Source organism: Octodon degus, unplaced genomic scaffold (genome assembly GCF_000260255.1).
Source record: "Octodon degus isolate 3935 unplaced genomic scaffold, OctDeg1.0 scaffold00319, whole genome shotgun sequence".
Lineage (NCBI taxonomy): Eukaryota > Metazoa > Chordata > Mammalia > Rodentia > Octodontidae > Octodon > Octodon degus.
Window position 1 is genome coordinate 788292 of NW_004524895.1, and position 5419 is coordinate 793710.

The 5419-nt window shown below is 47.5% G+C and overlaps 1 long non-coding RNA gene across 1 annotated transcript in view; it reads right to left on the bottom strand.

Annotated features, from left to right (window-relative positions):
- Positions 1–4451, bottom strand: part of LOC111814449 — a 21324-nt gene extending 16873 nt beyond the window's left edge. Inside the window, exons 1-2 of the long non-coding RNA XR_002819436.1 lie at positions 4390–4451; positions 2426–2471 (exon numbers count right to left, since the gene is read on the bottom strand). This is a non-coding gene — a long non-coding RNA (uncharacterized LOC111814449). The remainder of the gene's footprint in view (positions 1–2425; positions 2472–4389) is intronic.
- Between the last annotated feature and the right edge of the window lie 968 nt (positions 4452–5419).

Below are 5419 nucleotides of genomic sequence, written 5' to 3' on the forward strand. Positions count from 1 at the left end.
GAAATGATATTTTATCCAGGTGTAAATTATCCCACAGAGAAAAGGAAAACAAGCAAGTTCAGAAATCCCCACTTTATGGCAAATGTCAGCACTACGGATGTAACTACACAGGGGAGAAACATGCTTAGCCCTGGGATACACAGCAACACAAAATTCCAGCCACAATCTGCTTCTTCACAAAGACAGTGTCCTAGGACATCTCCGCTTTTGCATTCATGAGAATGTGGCCCAGGGAGTCAGGTGGTGCTATCCGGAGCACTGCTTTCATGTGATTTTCCGTCTACTTGGCTCTGTGATTGCTACATGAAACCTGAGGTCAGAGGGGAAATGAAACAGCGTTAGGAGACAGAAGTGTTATCATAAAGGAAAACCCACCCCGTAAGGACCTATGCTGCTTACACTGAAATTTCTTGAGGGAAGCTGTTTCCTCAGTCTCAAATACCTTAGAGGCTGTTGGTGGACCTCCATGCAGGACCACCGCCCTTAATGACCCTGCTCAGGTGTCCTGTCCTGTGCACCAGAAAGTGAAACTAATTCTAAGAAAGAAAATAACACCTCCTCTTTCACAGCCTTAGGTGGATGTGCTTCAAATTATGGCAGACACAAATGTCCCCCAAATAAAGGCTAACCTCACCAAATTGCTCCTATAATTCCACCACCTGCATGCAGTACCCCATAATGAAAAAAGCAGACCTATCCATGCTAGAGCACTCTCAAAGAACATGCACACAGGAATTCAATGGGGAAACTTTAAGCCATCATTTGAATGCTTGCAGTGTTTCTCTATCATTTGCACCCTGCTCCCCTTAGCGGACATTCATACCACACTACAGTTGCTTATTTCTCACCTTAGGCCACTTGCCAAAGCCTACAACCCAGTGTCCCATTCATTCAGATTCTGTCTATTTGACCAAACTTTTCACATGGAGATTGCACTGTATGCAGAGAAATTAGATTGTGAGCTTCTAGGCTCTCCCTGCCCTTAAAGTAATTACAAAGAAGGGCAAGCCAGATAAAGAATCTTCCACACCGAATTCCTTATCACCCTTGCCTGAAATAGGCATCCACTCCTTGCCAGGTGAGTCTTCCTCTGAGCATTCAGTCTCTTTTCCCAGTATCTATGAATTTAGGCTGGGGAAGAACTCAGTGGCAGAGCCCTGGGCTCTGATCTGCGAGGTCCTGGGTTCTAGGCTCAGCATCAAAAACAAAACCAGAAGAGAACATGACACAGCCAAAGAAAGGACATGCATCATTACCGAAAACTTTAGGCCATGTTGGAAATCATTTCCCACAAGCGAATGGTCTTTTAACCTTGCTTTTCCCTGCACCCACTTGCAGACTTTCATGGTCAGCCTGAGCCCCAGCGGGATGCGCACAGCAGTGCACCCTGAAGTCCTCCAGACCTCCAGTGAGAGGATCCATACTTAGTGAATGAAGGCATGCAGACATTGCTCATTTAACACCCGAGATCTTTTCCTGAGACTAAGTTTTTCAATGAACTGGTTGCTAAGTGCCTAATTTGATAGCCCATGTACAGTAAAATTTTCAGAGGAAAGGAAGCTCCAATGGGAAGCCTTTGATTGTATGCACATATTTGTTTCTCAATAAAATTGATAAAAATGTTCATGCACTAATGTATAGCGGAACACATCATTACAGAAATGCACAGTACAATCAGCAAACACAACAGTCTGCAGTGCAGGGGTACCATACGGTAGAATAAATGTGAAAACCTGTTACCAAAATATTGAAAACTGTACCAAAAGAAGAGAATTCAGGCCAGGGAGATAGCGTAGGGGACAAAAGCACCTGCTTAGGCAAAGGAAGGTCCTTGGTTCCATCCTGGCACCACATGCCATGCCAGGCCCACCCGTGGGTTAATCTGAGCCAGAAGCAGAGTCTAGGCATAGTGGTGCAAACTAGTAAACCCACCTCTGGGGAGGCTGAAAACAGGAAACTCACCGTGAGTCTGAGCTGCATAGGGAGACCCTGTAACAACAAAATACATTAAAATGAAAGAAGAGACTTCATAAGTCCAAAAATAGCACCTCATTCCCAAGTGCAGTCATTTAACAGGTAGGTCATTAAATAACGAATATCCATACACACATCTATGCACTAAGGCTGTGTATAATTACATCTCTCCATTTCATATCCTGGATATATATTTCATTGTTCACACATAATAAGGTAGTGGTTGAGGTTTTGTTGTCCCTCATGAAAGCACGTTGCCTCTCAAAATGAAAAGACACCACAAGACCACTGAGATCCATTCAATTTTCTCTCTTCCTAAGGCCAATCCTTCTTGTCACAGTACGAAAGGAGAAGAAACAAGACCAGGTCCACAGTGCCAGGACCCAGTGCTGCCCTGAGGCAGGATGGAGAGCAACTGCACTGTCCTCTGGCTTGTGTGGGATTCACTGACCTGCACTCTGGACTCAGGCACATTCAGGTCTCTTGCAAGCTTCCATCTGTGGAGAGAAAACCGCAGATGCTCCACGGTGAGTGACCTGGATGGAGGACGCAGAGCTCCAGGACTGGAGTAGTACATGCACATTCTGTGCAGGGCTGGGACCTGCACTCAGCGCCCCAGGGCCCACGGATCCTTCTCTGTTTCCCTAGGAATATGGCTCCCATCAGCCACGGTCTGACCTCTGCCCAGTACCTAAGCTCACATGGAGGAGGTATTTGGATGCATTATTTTGAGAACATAAAATGAATGCAGCATTCTGTGATAAAAATAGTACTGTTTTATTTTACCAAACAGGGATAAGGGCCTGTTGGCAAGTGCAAGGTCCTGAGTTTGATCCCCGTTCCTCCCCACAGAAAATTAAATAGAAATTTCTAAAGAAGTTTATAGAAGAATAACAATAGTTACTGCGTTGCTTATTCTTATCTTCAATCTTTTTTTTTGACCTTGCAAGATATGGCCAAAATAGATCTCCAAATGACATTGACACAAGTTCTTCCCAACGACCTGATAGAAAGTCATAGTATAACTACCTAGGAGACTTCTCAGTTCCCTTCCTTCCTCCCCCCTTTCCCACTCCCTATATGCTCTTTTCTTTTGATCAAAAGCCTATAGCAAAATGCATCTGATGCTACAGACTCAGAATGCAAGGAAATTTATTTGAAACAGAATCCATGAATTCAAGAATTACAGAAGCAAGCCCCATGTCAAATGTAAACATCTCTGTCAGTCAGCAGACCCATCTCTGTCAGTCAGCAGACCCAATCATGGCAGTCAAAATAAACCTACAGAATGGGAGAACAGATTTGCAAAGTACATGTGACAGCCACATAGAAACACCTATCTGAAGTCAGTAAGCCGAGCTCTGCAGCCAGCCTTAGGCAGCAGAAAGGACTCAGTGAGACATTTCTGTAAGAAGGCACAGAGTTGACCAGGAAGCTGGAGAAAACACTGCAGACGACCACCCACTAATGCACATCCTGATGACAGGGATATCAAGCATGCCCGTGTCTAAACCCCTGTGACACTCTGGGAAATAACAAGCCTGCTGAGCACAAGGAAAATCTGGAACAATCGATCACCCTGACATAAAGTGACAATTTACTGAGCCTCTCTTGAAAACAGTCTGCTGGGCCTCAAAGCATAAACATGACATTTTATGTTCCAATGATGCTGCCTGTGAGGATGTCTCCTGCACACTGAAACCCTGCATATTCCCAGCTATGTGTCAGGCATGTTCACAGCAGCAACCTCTCCACAGATGGAAGAGCCACAAGGGCTCTCTGTGCAAGGGAAAATCAATGGTCCTTAAAAAGTAAGGAACTTCTGACCCCTGCTGCAGCATGGATGCCCTGGGAGGATGCCTGAAGCCCCTAAGCCAGGCACAACAACACTAACTGGCTAACATGCCACCTAGATCTGCTTCCCATAAACTTCCCTCTCAGAGTATAAACGGAGTCCTGTGTGCTGAGAACTGAGGCCTTGAGGGACATGGGAGGTGTTTCATGAGGGGTTGATTTTGTAAGATGTCATCCGCTCTGGAGATCTGACGGATAGCCTGGTGAACATTGGTAGCACTGTTTACAGCTCTGCTCTTACATGAAAATACACAATGCCACTGACACCTGCCTTCAAATTCTGGCAGCAAAGTTTACTGGGTGCATCTGGCACCACAAGGCAAACAGAACCAAGCTGCAGACAGCAACGCATTCATGCACTGGATTCCCAAAATACCACAGAAATGTTCAGAGTTTGCCCCACACACAGAGCCATCCCACCAAGTGCAAAGTCAAGCAGGCGAAGACCCCGAGTGATTTCTGGTCAAGATGGGAAATCAGGATGCAGGAGAGCGAGAAAGCCGCTTGCAAACACGGCCACACCCTGCTAATGCCTGTGTGCACCCCGGGGCAGAAGCTCACCTCCTAAGTACATCCAGGTACTGAGTTGCTTGGATAACACTTTCCATTTCCTGCACCTGAGACTGTACGAAGCTAAACTGCGTTGGTCGCTGCCTGGGCCAGCCTTGCTTTCGGCCCCTGGGATCTGCAGGATCCAGCTGGGCCCGAGACACGTGCTCAGGTTCCTGGTCAACGTGATCCTCCTCGCGGTGGTCAGTGGCAGTTCCCTCGCTCACGTTCAGCCTTATGTTCAGGATTTTGCTGCTGTCCTCCTGCGGGATGTCCTCAGACTGACTGTCTGCCCCGATGCCAGGAGTTCCCTCACTGAAGAGGAGAACCTCAGCTGCTGTGGGGTCACCCTGTGCAGGACATGCACTACCTTCCAGTTGCCAGAGCTTCAAGCCCAACGACAGCAGACTATGGTGGTCGCGCTTACCTTCCATGGCTGCCTGGTACCAAAATCAGGCGCTTGCTCTTTATAAAATTTTGCGCAAGCACGGTGTCTCTGGAAACTGCCTGGCGGGGGCGTGTATGAGGGGAGAGCCAGGGGTTATGATTGGTTATAACAATGCTGAACCCTATTTGGCCGTCTTGCATCCACAGGAATTCTCCTGACCTCTACTATTGGCTCTCTGCTTACACGCAGGCTGTCACATGGCGGGTTACTGTGTAGCAACCCGGATGGGCCCTGGCGGGAAAAGGAGCCCAGGGCTGAGAGAAAAAAGTTCCTGATTCTGGATATGCACAGCATGAGAGCATATAGTGCCCTTCACTTCCTGACCGCACTCCGTGGATCGCAGCGATGACTGAGGGAGGGGTTGCGTTGGCGTGCAAACTGTTTTGGAAGTGGATGGGAAAGGCGGAGAACTCACGCTGAGCCTGCCTCACCCGTGGGCAGGCTTGCAGGGAGTCAAACCCACCCCACACTTCCTATGAGCATTTGCATCTTATAATGTGTTCATACCTTGGCCTAACTACCTCCTACCTGAGGTGTCCCATGTACCTGAGTTATGAGGATGGGACTTGCCCTGCTACTAGAGCACTGGGAACA